We start from the raw sequence: 12,500 nt of genomic DNA, 5'->3' as shown, positions 1-12,500 counted from the left end.
AGTCCTGGGCAGTACCACATTTCAATTTCAGCATACTGGCCTTTGATGGCTTAGAATTAAAGTGCATTGTGGTTGTTAAAATATATATCTAATCACTGGCTTTCACACACGAGCAAAGTGTAGAAGGACATCTTCCCTTCCTTGACTTAGACATCAGCAAAGAGAGAAAGGGTTTCAACACCAAAGTCTACACCAAAGACACCAATATAGGCCGTTGCCTTAATGCTCGTGGTGAATGCCCTGCAGCTTATAAAAGATCAGTAGCTGCAGCATACGTCAACAGAGCTCTGACACAATGTAGTAGTTGGAGGGAGACGCATAGGGAACTCCACCGGATCAGACAACTCCTTACCAACAACGGATTTCCCGACCAGATGATCGAAGGTGTTATCAAGAAGAAACTTGATCAGTATGCCACACCAGCCCAGGCCCCAAATCAGATCAACAATGAAATCCCCATTTATCACCAGAATTACTTTCACAGCAATTATAATGAAGAGTGTGATGCCATTAAAGGCATCATAAAAAGAGGAGTTTTCCCCACAGACGCAAACACAACAATCAACATAAGAATTTACTGTAAGCCAAACCTGACTAGGTCCCTAGTTATGAGAAACAACACAACACCAAAAATCCCGAAGGAAGCCTCTACCAATGTAGTCTATAAGTTTTCTTGCCAGGAGGGCCGTTGTGACGGCTCCTTTTCCTACATCGGTAGAACCTCCACCACACTAAGAAGACGCCTCCAATACCACCGAAACCAAGGCTCTATCTTCCAACACTTTATTGACCACCACGACATGAAGCCACCACTTAACACATTAGTGCACAATACAATCATACTCCACAAAGAAACAAATTTCAAAAGACTGCAGATTGCTGAAGCTGTTGCTATTACTACTCAACGGCCCTCCATCAATGTACAGCAAGCTGCAGATTTCATCCTCCCTTCAGCCCGCCCCCAGGAACATCATACATACATATACCAAGGCTTTTTCCCCCTTCCAAGGGAGGTAGCCAAAAAGGGAAAGGCATAAAAACACTCCCACCCATTTCATCCCTAAATACACTCCACACCCCTCCCACCCTTCCTCTCATCTGAGCACCTCCTGGATGACGGGTCATCCCTGCACCCTGCCCACCGCCCTGGGTCAGAAGCAGTGTCGCAAGACACAGTACATCCACAGCGAGGCCGCTTCATTTAATCGGCGACCCCCCCTCTCCGTCCCCCTTTGCATATAAGGCGAGGACGGGGAGAAATCCCTTCGGGCTGCGTCAAAATTTACTCACACATACTACCCCACCCCCCACTTCCCCGCCCATTCCTCCTCATGCAGTCACAACATCATCCATATACAACCATTCTCCACTCACCTCTGTCTTCCGTCCTCTCCCTTCCTTCCTCAACAGACATTCCCCTCTTCCCCAAAGCCCCCTTCACCCCATCCATCCACCTCATCCTAGGACGTCCCCTCATGTTCACTCCCTCCACATCTGCCTTCCATACCTCTTTTACTAGTCTTTCTTCACTCATTCTTTCCATGTGTCCAAACCATCCTAATATTCTTTCATCAACCCTATCTCCCAAATCCTTTTTCACCCCTGTTCTCCTCCTCACCTCCTCATTTCTCACTCTATCTAGCCTAGTAACCCCCACCATACTTCTCAGACACCTCATCTCAAACACATTCAAACTCCTTCTCTCTTCTTCTCTTATGTTCCACGTTTCTGCCCCATACAGTGCTGTTGGCACAATCACTCCTTCATACATCATACCTAACAAAAACGACAAGATCAAAGTGCATCCGAACCCCAACTAGACCGATACCTTTACCAAAACCCTCAGCAGCATCAAAATTCCCAGCCCACAGGACCCAAAACCAGAAGTCGAGCAAGACTTTCCTCCACAAGCTCCTATCCTAGTGACCTCACCCAGGGCCCCCTTCCGACTTCGCCCGCTTCTCCAAGTGACTTCCCCCAGGGACTCTTTGTCGTCCTCGCCTTTCACTTGTGACCTCATCCATAGATTTCACTTGACAGCTCCTCCTTCTAGCGACCTCACCCAGAAACTTCTTCCTCCAGTGACCTCTCCCAAAAATTGCGATGACCTCTCCCAATACCCTTACCATCCTGCTTTTAAGGACTGACAGTCGGTCAGAGAACATTATCATTTCCTTCATCTCCGTCGATAGCAGACCTAGTTAGCCTTTGAATTTATAGTTCTTCTCACCCTGAAGAAGCCTCCATGAAAGGCGAAAAGACTTAAGTTTTCGGTGTTTGTGTCAACAGGTTTTGTACTGTTACATTGTGTCATTATAACCATTGGCATTCAGCAGCGCCTTTTACTGCACCCTCTTCTCCATGATTTTGAAATCATGAATGATTATGTTCATACTTTGAACTGTGAAGACAAAAAATTATTCTTCAAACTGAAGAATTTGAATCTTAAGATAGCCAAAGCTATTAGAGCAGTTGACTTCAATCAAAATTGTCTACGTGAAAAGCTGTGCCCTAGAAATATATATATATGTATATATATATATATATATATATATATGTATATATTTATATAACTTAAACCCACTCTTGGAGAAAGATAAGCTGAGATACAGAGTAAACCGCATATTTCGACCACTAACTGTGGTCCTCTTCAGCAGTTACAATTATAAGGTACAAAGACAAGGGGTTATATACAGAGGAGGAAGTAACATTACGGAACTCAGTAAGCCTCACGTAGCGTGTTACTGGAGCGCTCACCCGAGTCAAGGACAAAGTGAGCAAATTGGACCAGCCCGGGGCGGTGTATAGCATCAGCTGCTCCGATTGCACAGCGAGATATGTGGGGGAAACAGGAAAGCAGGCTAGTACCAGACTACAGGAACACCAAAGGGCAGTAAGCAGAAAGGACCAGAGTTCGGCAGTGTACAAACACATGGAACTGCATCAGCACGAGTTCGACAGGCAGGGCGCTAAGGTTCTATACAGTGACAAAAAGAAAGGAAGCAGATTGTTCTTAGAAGCATGGGCCACCAACGAAGACAGCACTAACAGGTCCATTACACTCAACTCTATATACACAGGAGCAAGAAGCAGGTTGACAGGTAACACTTCTCTCCCTCCCCCTCCTCCTCCCCCTGTCCCTCCGCCACCACACACTCTCGCTTGACCCAGGTCACAGCGCCTACCTTCTCCCCCTCCACCACCACACACTCTCGCTTGACCCAGGTCATGGCGCCTGCCTTCTCTCATCCCTGCATCTTGTCCACTGCCCTGGGTCAGAAGTAGTGTCACAAGACACAGCACATCCACAGCATGGCCACTTCATTAAATCAGCAACCCCCCCACCCTCTCTGTTCCCTCATGCAGAAAAGTAGATGGGGGGAAATCCCTTTGGGCTTGGTCAAATTATTTCTCACACATGCTCCCTCAACCCCCATCCCCCACCCATTCCACTTCATGCATCACATCATCCATATACAACCATTCTCCATTCACCCCTATCTTCTGTCCTCTCCCGTCCTTCCTCAACAGACATTCCCCTCTTTCACAAAGCCCCTTTTACCCCCATCCATTCATCTCATCCTAGGTCACCCCCTCATGTCCACTCCTTCCACGCCACTTTTACTAGTCTTTCTTTACTCATTCATTCCATGTGTCCAAACCAAATCAATACTCTTTCATCAACCCTATCTTACAACTTCCTTTCCACCCCTCTTCTCCTCCTCACCTCCTCATTTCTCACTTTATCCAGCCTAGTAACCCCCATCACACTTCTCAGACACCTCATCTCAAACACATTCAAACTCCTCTCTTCCTCTCTTATGTTCCATGTTTCTGCCCCATACAGTGCTGTCGGCACAATCACTCCTTCATACAATCTCCTATTAGCATCCATCCCCAAATGTCTATTTCTCATTACACTTTTTAACCCACCAAGGCATTTACTCGCTCCTCTCAATCTACATTCTACCTCCACCTCCACTCCTCCCATTCCTGCCACATTTGCACCCAAGTATCTAAAAGTATCCACTTTCTCCTGTCTCTCTTCCTTAATACTCACTTCCAGTCTGCTGACACTTTCTCCCCTTATAAATCTTATCACATTACTTTTACCCATATTTATCTTCAACTTCCTTCTCTCACATACACTCCCAAACTCCATAAACAACCTCCTCAATCCCTCCTCTGATCCTGCTACAAGCACAGTGTCATCCGCAAACAACAACTGGCCTATCTCACACTTTTTTCCATTTTCTTTAACCATCTCCAATCCCTGACCCACCACCCCTGCATTCACCTCTCGCACCACCCCATCCGTGTATAAACTGAACAGCCAGGGTGACATAACACATCCCTAATGAAGTATCGCCTTTACCTCGAACAACTCACTCTCTCCATTTCTAATCCTGACACATGCTCTACTACTTTCGTAAAAATTCTTGACAGCTCTTAAAAGCTTTCCCCCTATCCCGTATATCTACAATACCTCCCACAGTGCCTTCCTGTCCACCCTGTCATAAGCCTCTCCCAGATCCATAAAAGTTGACCAAAAAAAAAATCCTTACCTTTTCCTATAGCTTTCTCACAAAAATATGATCTACGCAACCTCTACCTGTCCTAAACCCACACTGTTCCTCATCAATTACTTCCTCTATTCCTCTCTTAATCCTCTCAATCGATACCCTCCCATAAGCCTTCCCAACTACATTTAACAAGCTAATCCCTCTGAAACTACTATATTCACACTTGTCCCCCTTTCCCTTGTAAAATGGAACTATACAGGCACTCCTCCAGTCCTCCGGCACTCTACCCTCTCTTAAACAAACATTAAATAACCTCACCAGCCAGTCCACCATCACTGTACCTTCTTTTTTCAGACATTCTGCATGACATCCATCCAGACCAGGTGCCTTACCTGCTCTCATCATCTTCACAACTGTCTTCACTTTATCGTTCCTTATTTCTCCTCCATTTTCCTCACTCAGCACTGTCATTTTCTTAGCACTTCCCACTGCAAATGTCTTTCCCTCCTTCACATTTAGCAACTCCCTAAAATACTCTGCCCATCTTCCCCTTACTGCCTTCTCTTCCATGATCATCTCTCCATCTGCGCCTTTTACCTTTTCTTCTCTACTTGATTCTCATCCTCCTCTTCTCTTAATTTCTCTCCAAAACATTTTTTAATTACTTTCAAAAATTTCTGTCATACTCCTACCCCATTTCACATCTGCTCGCGTCTTTGCCTCCTTTATCTTATACTTTACTTCCATTTTCTTTTCTTTGTACCTCTCATATGATTCCCTCGTCCTATGTAACCAATCTGTGAAAGCGCGCTTCTTCTCTTCTACAACCTTCTTTGCTTCCTCATCCCACCATTCACTACCCTTCCTTCTATTTCCTCCCATCCTCCTTGTTCCACACACACTATCTTTGCACACCTTATGACTCCCTCCTTGAACCATCCCTCTTCCTCCTCCACTCCTAGTTCTACTCTATCCTTCACTCCCTCCCACTCCTCTCTCAGCTTCTTCTTGTACTCCTCCTTTTCTTTCTCATTTAAGCAGTTCACTCTAAGTAACTCCCTACCTTTTGTCCTTTTCCTCTTTTTCCATCTATCCTCCACTCTCAACTTACCTTTCACCAAAAAATTATCTGATATTTCCACACTCTCTCCCCTTAGAACGTGTACATCCTTAACTCTTCCTATTATACCCCTATTTACCACTACAGAGTCCATTAATGCTCTATCTACCACCCTTCCATCCACCACTTCCATCTTGGAAGGCCACCACAAGTAGATACCCTGAGAGAACATTAGTGAGGTTAATAGACAAAAATAACGCTATTTACTATCCAAAGACGCACCCTTCCATAAAAATGTAATGGAAAGTGGGATGCACAATAGTCACGAGGATTGGCTGAAAATTTTCTGGGCAAGAAAAATACACGGGATTCTTCTGGTACTTCTATTTACTTTTACAATATTTCTCGTTTCGCTCTGGTTGTCGCCAAGCTGACCCATCCATCTGTGCGGCATTACTTCGACGACGAAGGTCCATTTCGACTTACCCCTTTCCCACATGCAAGAACCTTTTCTTTCATTCAGGCTTGGTGGCAAAGAAGCTACGTGCCATTATTTCATCGCAAAACATTACATAACTAGATGCCAATCCTATTTTATCAATTAAAAACTGGATCTTTGGGTTATGTTACAGATTTCAAGTGATTCCCTGCGGATTAGCCATCGCCGTGGACCATGTATCTTTCTCTGTAGCTACGGTCAGTGGCGTAGCAACTGTTTTTACCGCCCAGGGCGGATGTAAGATTTAACCCCCCACCCCCCGTTGGGGGGAAGTTACAATTATTCTTTGATAAAAAGCAGGAATACTTAATTTAGAATATTTATCTTCACTGGATATAAAACTGGGGCGGGTCTAAAGCAAAAGTTCCTAGCCTAGGATTTTTTCCTAACCTAGGAATTTTGTTTAAAACCTAGGAATTCAAAATTCGCCTATGCATCGTTCCTACAACATGACTGCCGCCATAGACCATCACAAATATTAATTTGCTAGATTTTTTTAGTTAACTTTGTGCCATTTTATATCAATAAATAAAATGAAGTTATATCTTACTGGTTTCGGGTTTTACCTGCACTCGTATTTACGTAAATTCACAACATCGTTATGTTATGTCATATTTTAATTTATTTCAAAATAGGTGACAAAATCGCTGAAAGCTAGAATAGCGTCTAAAGCGAATGTAGGTTAGGAAAACATTCATAGGTTAAGAAAATTTGCTTTAGACTCTGTCCTGATGCTACAGTTAAAAATTCTGTTTAAAAACAGTACCATATTACAACCTTAAAAACTCATTTTTGTATAAAAAAAAAAAATATATGGTTTTTGTTAGATCTTTATCATTCTTATTTTTTTTTTATTTATTTTTTTTTTTTTACCCCATCAACATTCCGCCCCCTAGCACGTGCCGCCCGGGGCGGACCGCCCCCCTTTGCTACGCCACTGGCTACCATTATTCTTTATTCCTAGTTGAGCCCATTGTATAAAATCCTATTGCCACGCCTCTGTGGTAGGATTTTAGCAATGCACAAGGGAAGCATTATAATGCGTCATTACAAGGATGCGCATCTTTTCAGAATCGCGTGATCCTACATCACATCCTCCAAAAACGACCTTTTTTTATCTTGTGTCGCCAGACGGACGATCCTGGGGTGATCTTTATGCAATCCTTTCATACCAATGACGCATTTCATAATTTTTGTTCTGGTTAGCGCCAGACAATTTTATTTGACAAATAAATGGACCCTGAGCTAAGGAGGTTTAGACGGACCGAGATTATGTCACGCACCAACATGGTGCTACGCCATACACCTCGACCAATGCTTCAGTAACTCTTCCACTGCGCCTGAAGGGGTTTCCCCATCAGCTAAATACCATCGCCAGGCGACAGCCTCAAGAAATGTCATCAGTGGCAGTGAAAGGGTCTTTCAAGATGACTTTAACCCCTGGGGGTGGCCGGATTCCCTCGACCCAATATTATAACCACTTTACGGCAGCCAGACTAAATGCATAAGTTGTCAATGGCAGTGATAAAATACGATCAAAATTTAATTGTGGCAAGAACTGAAAACAAGTAGATATAGCAGCAGGCTGAAACTCATAAGAGATAGGCCAGTCATGTCGCCACCCGCATCCAAACAACTGCGTTAACATACTCGACAGTAGCCTACATCAAAAGACTGCGAACAACCTTAATAGTACCTCCTTCCGCAACGGATGCTATTTAGACTGCCTTCAGCCTATTCTATTAATCTCCACAGCACCCCATCGGTCATGAAAGAGTTATACTATATCTCGGTGAGCCCTACAGCCAAACTATTTTTTCCATCTCCATGATACCCCCTCAGCAACAAAGGATTTATATTATAACCACGACCCAATTCAGTTTCATGCATGTTCATCTATCTGGTCTTCCTGTTGGCGTAAATATCGAGTATCACTAAATGCAAACACCATGACCTTGCGCGCTCCCAAACAGCGCTACATGAAGTGGTCTCGGGCACAACTGTCAACACTTCACTGAACAAGAGTTCAAGTGTGCCGTTACGAGCAGTAACGGGGCCTTTTTTTATAATTCCGTGTACCTCCATGTTTACATATTTTTTGTCGTAAGGCTCGTTTCCCCTCGGAAGGGGTTTCAATTTTGTTTTTTGTAATGCTTTAATTTTAAGTGTATTTCGAACAGAGACCTCATCTGTTCGAAAATCCCACCTTTGTAAGTTGTCTGCAAGCTATGTCGCAAGATAACATCGCATTATTTGTACAATGTTCACTTTAAGAATTAGAATTAAGAAGGTGTGTAAGACCGGTTGCCGTTTGTGATGTCACGTCACACTTCTAGGCGCCAGTCTGGTTTCAAAACGCCTAAGGTGTACACACCCCTCCCTTCCGGCCAACTCAGTAAGTTTTTTTTAGCCGAATTTAGTTTTAGAAGATCTGTTATATTGCAAGAGGAATTTGCTGCTGTATTCTGACTAAACCCAGTCGAATTTATTCCGTCATGCAGCATCTAATATTTCGTTGGCGTAAATTAGAGCTTTGGAATAATATCTCGCCGATGAGGTAAAGTCATACAAGTGGTAGAGTAAAAATTTAAAGACGGGAGCAGAAAAGATAGACAGAAGTTAAAAGTGATCAACATTCGTTTATGAGTGGAGATCAGTGTCCAATCATGTGACATATTACATGAGTTTGGTCACTATAATCACTACAATAGTGACTGCATAAAACGTATGCTCAAAGACGGGGCCATCATGCAATGCTCCTCCGGTAACTCGGTTAAACCTTTCAAACTGAACTTAAATAGAATTTATTTATTTCTAATCGACAAATTATACCAAAAAGCAGGGGAAGTATACTAACCTCACATTCTGTTACATTCCCTCTTCAAGCAAACAATCGTTATTATCAATTCAGTGTATTTACATATATATATATATATATATATATATATACATATATAATCACATGAGCATGAATATCAATATACCCCTGACATTTTAAAAGAATTGCAAATATACTCTCAAAAAAATATTATAATGAATGAGAATGTCTAATCTCTTTAAATCATCCAGCATACTACTGTAGATCATTTAGAATATTGATTTTACCGTTCCTAAAAAAAAAAATCACATTCTGAAAAGTAGTGGTTGAGCGTGTGCATTTTTCTTACAAATTTGACGAGGTTTACTCACTCTTCCCAGTAATATTTGTACCCTATTCTAATTTTCATTGCAATTATATCAATGGATGTCCGATTTCTTCAATAAGTCATGTTTATATTAGATAACATACACATATAATGCTGTAAACTCACTAGTTTCGGCAAGTATATTCTCCTTCTATCTTCCTAAACCTCCATTTACTCTTCATTTCGTTATCAAATTTACATTACTGATAGTTTCTACGTTTGGGTTTCCACTGTCTTTTCTTGCTAAATGATCTACTAATGTGTCCCTACATGTGCTAGGATCCATATAAAAAGTTACGATTTATTGCATTTGATGCACTGAAACAAGTATCTATTGTTATTATCAATACATCATGATTGCATGCTTTTTCGCTCCGCAAAGCTTTAAACGTGTTTGGATATCAGTTCAATGAACGAGTACACGGTTTTTTTTTTTTTTTTTTTTTTCAATCAATAACCCTTCATGAATGTCATGCATTTCAGCAAGCTTTGATGAAATTTTGTCGCTAATCATTTACCTTTCTGTTCCATCTGCTCGCCCATTCTCTAATCATACATACATACATATGCTGGTACATTGTGACAAGTTGATGAAGGTGGAAAAAGAAGTCACGGGTTTAGTTCAGAGTTCCTGAATAAACTCAGGAACTCGGAACTAGACCCGTGACTTCTTTTTTCACCTTCATATATATGTATATATATATATATATATATATATATATATATATATAATATATTTATATATATATATATATATATATATATGTATATATATGTATATATGTATAATGTATATATATATATATATATACATACATATATATCACGTTAAAACCACTGTTGGAGTAGAAAAGACTGGAGACGGGGAATCTATATATTTCGATTGCAAACTGCAATCCTCTTCAGTATATATATATACATATATATATATATATATATATATGTATATATACGTAATATATATATATATATATATATACCAAAGGCTTTTTCTCCCTTACAAGGAAGGTAGCCAAAAAGAAAAAGGCATAAAAACCATTCCCATATTTTCCTTTTCATTTAAAAAGTTCACTCTAAGCACCTCCCTACCTTTTGTCCTTTTCATCTTTCTCCATCTATCCTCCACTCTCAACTTAGATCCTCTACAGTAGAAGAGATTTGCAGTTTGCAATCGAAGTATATAGATTCCCCGTCTCCAGTCTTTTCTACTCCAATAGTGGTTTTAACGTGACTGACAAATGTGTGATTACATTTTTCACCTGTAATATATATATATATATATAAATATATATATATATAATATATATATATATATATATAAATATATATATATATATATATACCAAAGGGTTTTTCCCCCTTACAAGGAAGGTAGCCAAAAAGAAAAAGGCATAAAAACCATTCTCATCTTTTCCTTTGCATTTAAAGAGTTCACTCTAAGCACCTCCCTACCTTTTGTCCTTTTCATCTTTCTCAGTCTATCCTCCACTCTCAACCTACCTTCCATCAAAAAATGATCTGATATTCACATACTCTCTCCCCTTAGAACATGTACATCCTTAACTCTTCCTATTATACTCCTATCTACCACTACATAGTCCATTAACACTCTATCTACCACCTTTCCATCCACCACCCTCTCCCATGTGTACTTATGCTTGACTTTCTTCCGAAACACTGTATTTGCTATCATCAACTCTCTCTAGACACATCTCCACCACGATTATTTCCTGGAACTCCACATTTCCCAACCACTCCGTCAATTTATTCATTTCCTACACTAGCATTAAGGTCTCCCAATACAACTACATTGACGGTCCTCCCTAATCCCTCTATGCACTCATTTAAATCTATCCAAAAAGCCTCCCTTCTACACTCTTCTCACTACCAGGCCCATATGCACTTACAAAAACCCACATCTCCTTTCCCAGTTTCACAAGCATACACATTATCCTTGAAGAAACCTCCTTTCACTCCACTATACGTTTACCTATCTCTTCACTTACTAGTATAGCCACCCCTTTTCTCCCTCGCCCTCTCTTCACTCCTGAGAACCTCCCAACTACACTCCCAAACTCACACTCGCCCTTCCCTCTCAACTTAGTTTCACTCAAAGCAAACACATCCATCTTTCTTCTCACAAACATACTACCTATCTCTTCCCTTTTACTCCCATCTGTACCACATCCACACACAATAAAAGACCCAAACCTTAGGGTGCCGGTTGGAAAACTCCTAGACCCTCTTATGCCTTTACTTTTTTTTAGGAATGTCCCCTGTGAGGCTACAGGGAGAAGGATGCCTGGTCCCAATCCCCATCCCGTTTTTCTCGCCTCTTGCGATCCAAGTGGGAATATTTGGTGGTAGCATTCCTTTCCCCCCACCACAGGGAAGGTAGGCGAAACAAGGAAATGAAATTCAGAGAAATGGTACAGGACACCAACAAGGGGTTGGGGTCAGCATAACGGAGGGACAGTAGCAGTATGATAAAAGTTTCATCATTTCTCTGTGAGCAGAGTCCTCCTCTATCACAGACAAAATGATGTGTGGCTCTGGTCCGTAGGGGCGCCCCATATAGACCCTAAAGTATCAACTGCATGCTACTTTGCCATAACAACATGCAGCCAATACCCCATACAAATGTACATTACTGTAGTAAGGATAATTTTTTTTTTTTTTTCTAAGAAGGCATTTCCAAGACTTTTTCTAGCTATCCTCGGCCTTTATCCCAATGATGTTTGTGTTCTTTCACTAGTTAATCCATTCGTGATAGATATATCTTCTACCTTATTTTCGGGCGTAAACACTGTGTATAACATGTCTCTTTAGTTTCCTTGTGATATATGCTTTCATGTTCCGTTCATTTCTCAAACACTTTCACCTGTGGAGGTACAACGGCTGTCGCACCTACAACTCTGCTTGTCTGTGTTATTGCTCTTCTCGTTCTCGTGTTTGCAGTCTCTTGTTGTAGATCGAGAAACTTATACTGACCTCAGGTTCACGTTCTGAGTGTGGCTAACGTCAGACAAATTTAAGTTACACGTGTTTGCTTTCCTACGTAGATGAGGTCAATCTTGTATTGTTCAACTTCTTCCGAACTTAGGGGTGCCAGTTTTATCCCAACTAAGCGAAAATTCTTGATTTTTTTCAGTTTTTCTTTTCTATTCAATAAGTTTCCAATGAATCTTGGATACTTTTTCTCTTCTCCTATCAGCAGAAATTCACTTTTCGAG

General features: G+C 41.3%; 1 protein-coding gene across 7 annotated transcripts in view; it reads right to left on the bottom strand.

The window, feature by feature from the left end:
• The window catches only part of LOC143038001 (uncharacterized), a 158,601-nt gene that overhangs the window by 119,312 nt on the left and 26,789 nt on the right, over nucleotides 1-12,500 (bottom strand). Inside the window, exon 1 of one of the 7 annotated variants that reach the window (XM_076206805.1) lies at nucleotides 8,037-8,077. The exons of the other annotated variants lie outside the window; for them this stretch is intronic. The gene's annotated coding sequence lies outside the window, so the exon portion shown is untranslated. Of the gene's footprint in view, nucleotides 1-8,036; nucleotides 8,078-12,500 lie in introns of those variants that run through there. 7 annotated transcript variants of the gene reach the window in all.

The sequence above is a fragment of the Oratosquilla oratoria genome, chromosome 23, assembly GCF_046742065.1.
Source record: "Oratosquilla oratoria isolate Oo_2021 chromosome 23, ASM4674206v1, whole genome shotgun sequence".
In the NCBI taxonomy this organism is placed as follows: Eukaryota; Metazoa; Arthropoda; class Malacostraca; order Stomatopoda; family Squillidae; genus Oratosquilla; species Oratosquilla oratoria.
Note: the sequence above shows the minus strand (reverse complement) of the source record. Positions and strands in the feature narration are given on the sequence as shown.